The sequence below is a fragment of the Canis aureus genome, chromosome 29, assembly GCF_053574225.1.
Source record: "Canis aureus isolate CA01 chromosome 29, VMU_Caureus_v.1.0, whole genome shotgun sequence".
NCBI lineage: Eukaryota > Metazoa > Chordata > Mammalia > Carnivora > Canidae > Canis > Canis aureus.
Window position 1 is genome coordinate 3,264,648 of NC_135639.1, and position 12,763 is coordinate 3,277,410.

At 45.3% G+C, this 12,763-nt stretch overlaps 1 long non-coding RNA gene across 1 annotated transcript; it reads left to right on the top strand.

Annotated features, from left to right (window-relative positions):
• The first annotated feature begins 587 nt into the window (after nt 1–587).
• LOC144300756 (uncharacterized) lies at nt 588–6,215 on the top strand. Its single transcript, XR_013367534.1, has 3 exons — nt 588–1,343; nt 2,345–2,434; nt 5,284–6,215. It is a non-coding gene; the product is annotated as an uncharacterized LOC144300756 (long non-coding RNA).
• Nucleotides 6,216–12,763: the final 6,548 nt, after the last annotated feature.

Genomic DNA, 12,763 nt, shown 5'->3' on the forward strand with positions numbered 1-12,763 from the left:
TACTTACAGTGTTAGCCAAAACATGTGGAAAATTAGAAGAATGAGATTTTTTACTCAGCAGACATTTGTTGAGTGCCTTCCAGGTGTGACTATTGTACTTGTTCTCCTGGATTTGGCAGTGAAGGATGTGGAGATGATGCTGACAAATAATCTTCCCTCTGTGCAGGAAGTTCAGACTTCATAAGAGACAATAGTGGTTGTGGGGCGACCATGGAGGGCAGAGGAAGATAAGTGCTTCTAGGAGCTCAAGGGATACCTGAGAATTCTATTTCCTCTTTTTTCTTTCCACATTTAAAAAATTCGTTTTACCATATGTTTATGTTTTTCTTTTAAGCAGGGAAAAGAGATCAATTATAAAAGGCAAGCGTGTATAATATAAGATCTACCCTGTTAGCACATTTATACGTCTATGTCATAGCATCGCTATCCTCAAGCACATCAAGTTGTGTGCATTAAATAACTATACAGCCTTTTCTTTTAAAGGATTTATTTATTTGAGAGAGAGAGAGAGAGAGTGAGCAGGGGGAGGGCAGGCGGAGAGAGAATCCAAGCAGACGCCCCACTAAGCAGGCAGCTCAATGCAGGGCTCCATCCCAGGACCCCAAGATCATGACCTGAGCTGAAATCCAGAGTCAGATACTCAACCAACTGAGCCATGCAGGTGCCTCTATAGCTTTTTGAATGGGAATCATACCCCCACCCAAAAAAGTGATGTTTTAAAAAAAGCATGCATAATTTTTTACTCTGGTTTTTACTTTTTTTTCTCAATAAGAATATTTATCAAACAAGTATTATGCATGGTGTTCTGTCCTACATGATGAAGCTCATTTCTGTTAACAGAAAGAAGACAGGTCATGAGGATTTGGGGAAAAGAGAAATTGTGCCCATGGCAGTTGTTTTCATGGTTTTGAGTTAAATCAGAGAAAAACCTGAGTGCAGTTGTCCTCAGACACATGATCCACTTCTTCCATCAAAGAGGCTCCCACAGAAATAATGATATTCATTAAAGCCTGTTCTGTTTGGCTCTATTAAGAGTTAAAAACTTGGAGAAGGAGTACATGCCTGGGAAACTCTGCAGACAAATTCTTGAGTTGGAAAATACACCCTACTAAATTCTTGAATACAAAAAATAATGCTTTAAATTGTACTTTGGACATGATATGTCCACTTTTTTTGGCTCAACAAACAAACCCGAAATTGTTTTTAGCTTTCTGCTCTGGCATTCACAAAGTTTTGCCTAAAACCCTTGGAGAATTGCTGAAAAAGATTTATTTATGTGCATTCTGAAGAGCATGCCAAAATCCTGCTGCTTCATGTTTTTCAAGATTCTTCTAAATTAAAAAGTGAGTACATGCACGAGGTAAATGCTAGTTTAGTTATTGTGCACAGTAAATGTGTTTATTTCCAGGAGGAGAAGAGTAAAGATGGTTTGTTTGACAAAGTGAATGTCCAGTCAAATGAGTTCTGTCTTTGCAGAGCCAGAGTTTATTTTTTTCCTTACAAAATCACTGTCTCTATTTAATAAGAAACCATACATGTGTAAAAGTCTATCAGTTTGGGGGCTGCCTTTACCTGTCCTATCAGTTGACTAAACCTCCTGCAAAGCCACCTAATAACTCACCCATGAACACAACAATACAATGGTGAAAAAGCAAAATGAATTCTTAATTAAGGAGGCTCCGGATATTTTGCAGCTCAGTTGGTCAGGATCAAAAGAGTGACTATTTGCTCAGAAACATTAAAAAACACACTGAAAACCTAAGTGCTATGTGTTTTTTTTTGCTTGTTTGTTTGTTTTTTTAAAAGAAGCTTGTTCATTAGAAACCAGTTTTATACGAACCTTTAATCCAATATATACCTCTTTATGCATGTTTGCTAATTGAAATACTGTTTATACAGCGATACAGAGTAGCATTAAGTATCCAAACTGCCCTTGGATCTAGAAAAATGCTGTATAAATACTTTTCCAAAGTGCAGACAAAAAGAAAAGAATAATGACTTTTGTTTCGTTTTACTGTAATGCCAGTGACAGATCCTTGGAAGCGAAAGACTGTTTTGCATCCACATGTGCTTGGAGCCAAGTTAAAATCCCTCATGCCCTCCCCAGAGCCCTGATCTGATTGCCCGACCCCTATGACTGATAGTCCCTTTGGTAACAAAATTTCCCCCGTGTTTATCTGATACAACCCTCTCCTAATCACGGCACTTTATTTATTTATTTACACATACTTATGAATATATATCACTTTGGAATGAAATGGGTGGAGGGAAAGTAAGTTTTCAAAGTGTGGAGAAACCAAAGACTGCTTATTTTTATTCTGTCTTGATTCTTACCCCGTGGCAGGCAAGTGTAGAGCCGGTAAGCTCAGGATCAGGAGCAAGACCGGAGGCAGTGCCAGAAGCCTGGGATGTTTTTCTTATTACAAAGGGTGATGTAAGTAACAATGGAGCCATCGGGACAGGCTTGGTCAGCGGCAAAATTACTCTAAATATATACAGAGCAGCTAAAGAGTGGAGAACAAGTGAAGGTCCCTAAGACCTTGTCCATTACTGTTACATAAAAGGGCATCAATAAATACGTATATTTTTTGGTTAGTGCTAGGAACTACACAGAAGTTTAAAGATTCAATCAAATATTAAGAAAAAACAGTACCTGGTGGTCTGAACACCTCTAACTAGCCCCCATGTCCTTTACATCACGTCCGAGGAGGACTCAGACATGCTCATCTTGGCAGATGGTGGAAGAAAGCATATGCCCTTCCCCAGGTTAGCGCCACGAAAGTGAGTGTGATGATTAATCGTACCCACGTTTAAGAAGCAGCCGTGACCACCAGCCACAGTGTGTGTGAGCTCGACCCTTGTAAGCTCCTCTGCAGGGGGCTCCCCGCCACCACCTCCTGGTCCGAAAATCCCAAAGAAGGACTCTGATGGGCTCTTCCCTGCTGAACACGAGAGCGAGCATCCCCTGCACCCAGGCTCTGGGTCCCAGCTTTCCCACATCCTCAATCCTGGCACCTAAAGACCTCCTCTTTTGTGTTCCTTTGTCTCCCCCACCTCTGCTAGATCCTTCCCATCCTCACTCAGCCACTGTCTTTCTTCCAATCTGTCAGCCTCCCCTACACGTGCATCTGCTCATTAAAACAAAACGAAATAACCCTCCCTGGACCCCATGTTAAGCAGATTATGTTTTCATCGAAGGTAGGCCATGAGGAAGTACGGGAAGAATCTTGAAGTGGAGGACTGGTGAAGTAATGAACAGAAACTCAAGTCCAGTGTATGAGTAGCAACCTAACCAAAGGTGTGGCACACGATTGTGTGCGTGTGGTGAGGAACGTGGTGGAGAGTGGCAGGGGAAGGATAGCGCAAGTGTTTTCTGTTATGAGCATTCTCTTTCGATGGGAGGTCAGCTTGAGCTAGCTTCATTTGCAAAATGGGCATTTACTGGCGTGTGTGAGCAGGCCCGGCTCTGGGACCAACCATGGGACCAACCATGAGACTGGCCACGGCTGATGCAGGTCCCCACTAGAACCGCCAGGCTTCCCTTGAGAAGCGGGCAGAGGGTAGGCTGTGGATCGGACACACAGATTAAAAAAAAAAAAAACAAAAAAACTGCCTAGTATGAGTTTCTTGGTTAACTAGTCTGATGCATGTTTAACTCGGGATTACTTGAGTATAAATAGTAGCCTTTTAGTTTATTACCGAAACCAGACATTTCTGAAAATGGAAGAAGGCCCTACTCCTCATCATGTTGGAGTAACAGGCATAAACAGGAGTGCCCTCCACAAATCAGGGCACACGATCACCCTGGCCGGGAGGAGGACCCTGGGGGGGTTTCTGTCCAGGGAGAGGCAGCAAAGCAGACCTGAGGCTGTAGGAAGGACGGGTCGTGACTGTGATGAACAGGGAAGAGGTCCATGGAAAAGGATTCAGGCTTCTTTTCCCAAGCCAACTGCTGCGGGCGACCCCAGTGCTAATTTAAAGGGTCAGTGTCAGGAAATGGAAGACCATTCCCTGTGGGCCCAGTTATATCTTTAGCGATTGTTCTTGTCCAAAAATAACGATTCCTTCACTGTGAATTACACATCGCCAAGAGGTTTTGCCTTTGTGACTCCCTCATGAAGATTTCCAAATAGCCTCACAGCAACTTTCAAATAACACATCCTGGACGCCCCAAACCAGAGATGGAATAGGGGGTGGGGTGGGGGGAAGACCCCAGAAGAGGGGTTCAGCTGGTTGCCAACCTTGTTGGCGCCCACTAGCCCTACCTCTTGGTCCAGCTCTGCCTCCTTCCTAAAACTGGTAATGCACGACCCGGGCAGGACCCGTCCTCCCTGCTCTGAGCGCCGGGGTTCTAGGATGCTGAGCCCAAGGCACCACCTTTACAGCAAAGACATTAGAGGCCACTTGGGGAAACGTGGCAAATACATGAAGTAACCACAAAAACAGCAAAATATGATAGAGTGTCATGTCTGTACACGGACAATAAACTCGGAAGAGGCTCAGGGTATCCAGCGGTGGAGCCCCCAGCGACGGCTATGGAAGCCATCAGCTGACTTCCCGGAGTCGCAGCTGCCAGTGAGGAGCATGCGGTCCTTAGAGAAGCCCAGAGGCGATGACAGAGACCAGAGCTTTACAGGAACGCTGGGGACAAATAATCAATAATCAAGACTCATACCCGCTTGTGTTGGCTTGGGGATTCCGGCGGTGATGGCGGTGGGTGGCCCGCCTGGGAGCCGAGGGGCTTGGGTGGAGGGACAGACGTGCGTCCCCTGTGTGGTGACACGCTGTGCTCACATCCCACATGGGTCCGTGGGCACCGGCAGCAGCGATGTGGACTGCATCGGGGATGGGGGATGGAGGGAAACACCCAGGTGCGGCCAAGGGACCCCAGGATGCAGACCCCCAGTGGTGCCCGACCCTGGGCTCCCCACAGGGGCAGGGCCGTCAGCACCAGATGGCACAGTCGGGGGACACAGCCTGTGGGGCGGGATCCCCCCAAACCATTTTGGATCGGCCCCTCCCGCATCACTTTTCACAGAAGGCTCTATTTAGGGAGGTGATTTTGCTTCTCCAGTTGAAAGGCTCTGTTGCATATTAAAGAGATGTTCCGGGATCCAGCTAGTTTGGCTAAATTTATTTCATAGGAGGTCAAAGGAAAGACACGGAACGCCTTGCATATCCTATTAGATGAAAAGCTGCATGTTAACGACCTAGGAAATGACAGTAGAATATCTTAATCTGGTAAATTTTATTCCACACATTATGTCATATTTGATTTAAAAGGTCAAAAGGTCGATTTGGGGATGAAGATGGAAACCAGCACCTGCACCCCCGCGTGGAATACGAGGGACAAACGCAACAGCAGGAAGAGGCAGTTCTCAAAACCACTGGCTCCTGGAAACCCTCCTCTGTCCTGGCTCTGGTGGCTCTGGTGGCTCCAGGCCTGTGTGGCTCTGGGTGCACGGGGTGGCCCCCTCTCTGCCCTCCTCGGGGCCTCTGCTTTGCCCTCCCAGGGGCTCCCCCTGAACATGGGTCCCTGGCTAGCACCTGGAGCCCGGCATCCTCCAGGAGGAGCTGTCCTCGCTCACGGTTCCAGTTGTCACCTGAATGCAGAGGACGTCGGGGACAGTGCTGCCGGCCCAACAGCCCTCCAACTCCACTGTGTGTGCGTGGGGCTGCATTTGTCTACCTGCAGGTCAGACTGTCACCTGGATCGGCACCTCCCACACATTAGCCCTCATGTCCCTCCAGGTAGGCCGGTTCCAGCTCTGTCAGCGACGCCCTTTATATCCAGGCACCTACGTTGGGGTCTTTGGAGTCCAGGGGCTCCTCCCCTCGGCCTACTTGTCCAGTGCGGAACTCCAGCACCAGTCCCCTCCCCTCCCATCACTGGCAACCCAGGCTGAAATTATGACAAGGCTGTCACAGCTGGTTCCCCCAATCCACCCCAAACTTCCTTCTCTTTCATTCATCTGCTTCACCTTTGATTAATTGTGCTAAAATATTAGCACAATATATTGTGCTAAATTTCTTAAATTTAAGAAATAAATTTCTTAATAAATTGCTTAAATTTCTCTCTCTCTCTCTCTTTTAGAACTCCTGATTAACTTAAAATATAACTAAAAACCCTTGGTCTCTAATGCATGGCTCTTCACAGTAGCACAATGTACCAGACATCTTAACTCTTTATTATTCCTTTTTGCCCAAAATATATGGTCCACCTGGATGAGGCCATGCCCTCCGACCTCTGGCGCCGGGCGCCCTCTGACTCCAGCTCCCAGTCCTGAACGATCTCCTCTGCTCACTTTTTCTGAGCAACACCCAACCTTCCAGGCAGCCAGCAGGGGCTTCGCCGGCACATCTCCCCTGGAGCGATGCTTCCGGTGCCCCCTTTGCCTCTCAGGCATTCTTATTTATTACCATGTGTTGTTAGTTTTCATGTTATGAATGTTTGCTTCCCCGGGTTAGATTGTATGTATTTTGAATAGATGTTAAGTTGTACCTCTTTAACCACAATGGCTGTTAATTCTAAGAAGAAAAAAAAAGAAAAAGAGCATTTCTCTGGCTTATTCAAGGCCAGCAGTGATGCTTGGCATCACAAAAGAAATTCACTGTCATTTCCATGGAAATAGAGATTTATTAAATAGATGAATGTATACAATGCCAGGGGTTATTAGCACTGAAGTGTATGGACAGCACAGTGCTACCGAAGGATTTGTAAAATATTCTCGTGGAAAGTTCTGGAAAATGGATTTGTTTTTTAAAATTCTTGAACTGCAATATGTAGATTCATTTATCTCTGGGCATATAGAGATTCCCCTAATATTCCAGGAAGAGCACATCCCTTGAACGAGATAACATATGTTGCAAGTGTTTTGTAAACTTAAAGCACTGTAAACAGATGAGGGATTGTTGTTCTTAATGAACAAAATTTCCTGACATTAAGTAATAAGCTGAGAGAGAAGGACAGAGTGAAACAATTATATAACGTCATTCAAACAGCAGGAGCTCATCTTTGCTGGCTGGAGAAGTGGAGAATACTGTGCTTTCCCTCTTTTTAAAAAAATTCTCCTCCCTTCTGGCAAGGATGACTCTTGCCAAAAATCATGATTTGTGTGAGAGCAGGGTATTGGTTACCATGTCCCATCGCATGTCTACGGGAGACTGGTGCGCATCTCCACGGCTGTTGGCAGCCCTCTCTTTATTGCTGTGTTTTGGGAAGTTCGCTGTCTATTGCCTTACACGGACAGCCTACGTTGTTGGGGACCACTCTATTTTTTATTCGGTGTTGAAAAAGTTGAAGTTAGTTGTTTGCTTTAATACTCCAGGCTGATGAGGCATTTCATTATCTTACCAGTAATACACTCCAGGAAATGGAATCATTAGAGAACAGAAGTCATTGAAATATAAACATGTGAATAATTTACACTTTCAACTGGTGTTAAATAAAAGGTTTTAATCTAGACAGAGATCTGACAATAAATATTCATTTCTAATTTCCAATGAGTAAACTTTATCTCTTTTTAAAAGCCTTTCCATTTGATTTTTTTTTTTTCTCCCCTGGAAGATAATGGCAAATTTGACACGGGCACATTTGGGAATAAAATTTCCCTCTGGTCAACACAGCCATGAAGAGTTATTATGAAAATCCAAATTTGAAATAATTGCAAACAGTGTAATGAGTAGCCATTTTAGGATTCTTATGTACGTGTGCCCTCCGAGGCTTACCTTCCCAGATTCGTTTTCCTAGGGGATGCGTGAGGGAAGCAGAGGAGACGAATTGCCTCTCAACGTGGACAATTTGCTGGACGGTTGCCAGCCTGGCTGGAGGCTCGCCCCAGAGGCAGCAGTCAGGCTTTACGTGGCCAGCAGCGTCCGTGCACGCCCTGACATTCCAGCAGAGAGTGTGGCCCAAGAAAAACGAAGGTTTGAGGGACACCGGCGTCGCCGCTAGCCCGGGGGCTGCTGTGCTCTTCAGGCCGGTCGGGTCTTCTGCTGTGACCGTGACCCCTCATGCGGCCTTGCCTGTGTGCCCTTCCGCAGATGTCGCAGAGCGAGACTGAGCCTCTCTGTTGCTTCTTTTCCTTTGTCTTTGAAATGTCCGTCTGACAGGTGGACTAACATGCACAGGCACAACTAACATGCCATAAAACGTACTTATTCCAAGGGTCCAGTTAGTGGTGAGTGTATCCCCAGAGCTGTGGGATCGCCCCATCCCCTGAGTTTAGAACATTTCCGTCTCCCTAGAAAGGAAGGCTGTGCCCACTTGCAGGCACCCCCACTCCATTTCGGTTTAGTCTTCCACCGCAGCCTGGCAGCCTGCCTTGGTGGTGGTTTGCACTCAGGAGGGAACTGTCCACTGAGTGAATGGTGGATTTCGGAGCCTTATGGGATGCCGGAGTGGAAATGAGCCATGGAAGCTCATCTACTCTCAACTTGTCTTTTGTAGCTAAGGTGTCTGACAGGGAAGCGGGCCACACACGGCCAGTGGAGGTTAATGAGGGTCTGGGATTCAATCATTAGGTGACCATAGTTCTCACCCAAGAGGGGGCATAGGTTCCAGCAGAGGTACTTTGAGTTGAGGACCCAAGATGAACCCTTAAAGCCATACCCTGAGAGGGGATTTACTGACAGCTGTTATTTTAGGTGGTATCCATCTGGTTTAGTTGACCAGCATGGCTCTGCCCCACGGAGGCAGAGTGGAACCTCCGCACATGAAAGGTTTTCCTGCCCCTCTTGAACTCACCACTGACTTTATATACAACGTTGGCATCCATCGTTGCCCTGCTTTGTCTCCTCTCTTGTCCTCTGCTCTTAATTCTTAGAAGTACCTTCATTCTGTTTCTCCCTTCGAGTATGTGTTAGCTCTGGGTTTGCCTGGAAACAGACCCTCTCAGGCCACCTGTACTTGCTTGGTGACAAGCCCACAGGGCAGGCACTTTCTATGCCCCCTGGAGGGCTCTCAGGGAAGGCAGCTGTTTATGTCAGAGACAAAAGAGGCACATACATCTTCTTTGGATCTTTTCTATTTAAGCAGATGGTGACTGCTTAGATGGCCCAAAGTGTGTTTTCATTATTTGATTCACACAACTTTTATAATCAAAACTATGCAGGGTGAGTTTTCCAAATAATTTCCTTTTCTAATATGCAAACTTCTGTTCATATTCCAATACCAGATTATAAACAGATACAATTTCTCAGAACATCTCCAATGGGGCCATTTACAAGATCTTGCTCAAAGAGCAATGTGTTATTACAAAGAATTATGTCATTTTCAAAGATATTTCAGACCAGTGGATCAAATCTTTACATATTTCTCCTGATTAAATTCTGCTGATTAAATCAGTTTGATTTATAGGAAGATTATGAACATAAACCATAAAATAAAAAAGATCTTTTGATTTGAAAATTGGTCATTAAAATCATATTCTCTAAATTCCCCATTGATATTGCATTTCGACAAATAAACATGTTTGATCTTTATCTTTGTGCTAGAAATATATTTTATCTTTTATCTTACCCAGTTAAGGAGATGTAAAAGTGTTTCGATCTTGAATAAATATATAAAAATCAATAGTAATCTCATATATTAGCCATAATCAGTGCAATTAGTTGGAAGAGTTCCTATTTACAAAAGCAACCTAGAATATAAAGTACCTAAGAAAAAATATTAGGAGGAATCATAGAGAACCAAAGAAGAAAACCACAAAATTTGGCTGAGAAAGATAAAAATAGGTTTGAACAAATAAAGAGACATTCTATGTTCTGGACAGAAGGATTCCGTATGGCAATTGTTATATGTAAGTTTTCTGTATTTTCTTAAGTAAACTGTGGTATATTAAAATTCTTTTATTTTTTTTAAGATTTATTTTATTTATTTGAGAGAGAGAGAGAGAGTATAGTGAGGAGGGGCAGAGGGAGAGAGAAACACAAGCAGACTCCCTGCTGAACATGGAGCCCAATGTGGGGCTCAATTCATGACCCTGAGATCATGATCTGAGCCAAAACCATGAGTTAGTCACTCAACCAGCTGCACCACCCAGGTGCCTCTTAAAATTCTTTTAGAGCATAGTTCATTTCATCAACATATAAAAATCCATCAAACTTGCATTAGAGACATGGCCCCAGTGTGATTTTGAATCTTCCCCAAGGTGCTTTCTAGAAATCAAATCAACTAGATAGAGTAGTGAAGGATGCAAATCTACAGATACCAACAGCCTTGTCAGCCAGATGACAAGGAAGCTTCTAGGGAAGCCCGGCATATAGACAAGTGTGGCCAGATCACCCTCAGCCAAGGCTGTGGGAGACCAATTGTGCAGAGAGTGGAAGAGGCTGAGGTCATGCCTCCATGACCAATGCAAACTAGAACTTTCCCCCCAGACCAAGCATCTCCCTCCGAGCATGCAGCTGTAGCCACAATGGCTAGACTGAGGGGCTCTTCGACCCTGAGATGATCGTCAGGGCACCGCGGCATCAGCCAGAAGGCTGGTCCTCCAGTGTGTCAGAGTAGGTGGCAGACACTTGCAGAGGGATGAGCCTCGCTCTGGGGGCCCCGGAGTCAAAAGCGCCTCGAGCAGGGCAGCTCAGTGGGGGAGGGAGAGATGAGGCTCCCACAGCACAGAGGGCAGGCCCAGGGGAGGCTCCCCCAGCCAATGGTCTACGAACCAAACTCAACATCTATAGCTGAGAAACTTCCTCAGAGGAGGGCCTGCAGCACCGCGGGAAACCCAGGACAGGAGTGAGAAACATACCTGTACCCGACTCACCTTGGGGACAAGCAGTGGCGACGCAGACGCCAGGTGTTGACCATTCAGTTTTCTGAGATAAAGGAAGACTTTAGTCTGTGGATCGAGAGGGCACTGGCCCATCGGCCAACTGAGCCAGCCTGGAGGAGCCCTTGGATGTGTCCGAGGAAAGGCACTGGCCTCCAAAACAAGACAGCCATGGAGCGTGAGGGCAAAATGTCAACATAGCTACAAAAGAAAGAAGATGAGACTGGCATGAGTCTTCTCAACAGAAGCATTTTCTGCAAGAGAGCCATGTAATAAAGACTGCTAAGAACGGAAAATGTGATCGCAAGATTTCATGTTCGGCCTAGCTTTCCTTGGGAGACCAAAGCCACCTGCAGACATGGTGACACTGAAGCCCTCCAGACACCGGCTTTTATGAGCCTTTGTCGGGGATCCCAGCAGAGAGCGAGCCTCAGACAACCTCACGATCCTTAGACAGCCTTGGCATAGGGTGTGGGGGGCGCGATCGAAGATATCGAGAGGAGGGGTGGAGGGCTGAGGGCTACAGGGTGGGTACGTGCTGGCTGCCTGGACAGTGTGGCCATGAGGGAGGGACGAGAAGGCCTCATGGACCAGGCCACAGCTGTTAGCTAAGAGCACAGCGTCACCTGCCACCGGGAAGTCAAGTAGTATGGTCTTACGCATGTCAGGAGTAAAGATGAGTGCGGATAACAGGGTCTATTAACCCCCGGAGGGCAGAGAGGGACAGGAGGGGGACAGAATTACTAGTTACAAGTGAGGGTCTGTTTTCTTAATTGAAAACCCTTCTTAATCAGGATTCTGGGGGAAATGGAGCCACCCTGAAAATTATTTGATTTTCTCCCTTGGACGGTACTGGCCACGCATCATTTTAGATGTTTAAGAGATGTCGTTTTTTTTGAGATCGACATTAGGTGCCTTAGGGCCTAATTTTCTTTTGCAAAATCTGATGTTCAGTTTTGTCTATTTATATAGTTCTACTGCGATTGGCTGATCAAGGCTACCTGCAGATATCATCAACCAGCCAAACCCTAGAAGAAGAATGTGAGCCTTCCTCATGCCAAAATAAATTTATGGAAATTCTGGTGCATGATACCAGAATAGCGCAGAAGCAGATCCTATAGTGAAAGACTTTGCATGAACATGTGTCTGTATCATAATACGCTTAGCACACGGTGCCTACCTCTGTACAAACATACGTGTACGGTGACATTCCATGAAACAATATGAAAGGGCCGAGCTCAGCATATTGTCACCTCAGTACGTGCAGGTGCTTTTAACTCACTCGTTAAAAGGAAATGATGTCTGATTGGCTCGCAAAGCAAAATACAACTCAGAGCTGCGTCCGAAAGAGATGTCTGAAACAACATACTTGAGGAAGACCAGTAAAAGGCAGGGGAGGACGCACATACCAAATGAAAGAAAGAGATGTTACAATTTGATGATGGACAAATAGAATTTGGGCCAAAAAGCTAAATGGAAAAGAAAGAATATTTTGTACTGCAAAAAGGCCACAATTCACAATGAAGATATAAAAGTTATCAGTATTGATGCATTCAATTACACAGAAGCAGTCTTTATGTCACAGAAAAAAAAAACAGAAAAGAAAGGAAGGAACAAATATTCTAGAACAGGAGAAACAGGTACAGACAGTTGGACAATTTGCCCCTCAGCTCTCGGGCAGACCGAGACCACGAACAGTACGGATAATTCTCATCCACCTTGTTTATTAAGCAAAGGCCCTAAACAAGAGTGGATCAGGGAGGCTCTGTGAACACGGTCCCAATTTTGTGCCACTTCCTTTCCAAGTACAAATTCACACACAAAAATGGCCATATGTTAGGCTGTAAAGCAAACCTCAATAAATTCCAAAAAAATACAAGTAATACAAACCACGCTCCCTGACTCCATGCAATAAAACTAGGAATTAATAAGAAAAAAAAAACAACAACAACCAAAAAGGCACTTCCACCTGGAAAAACAAAACTGTCTGT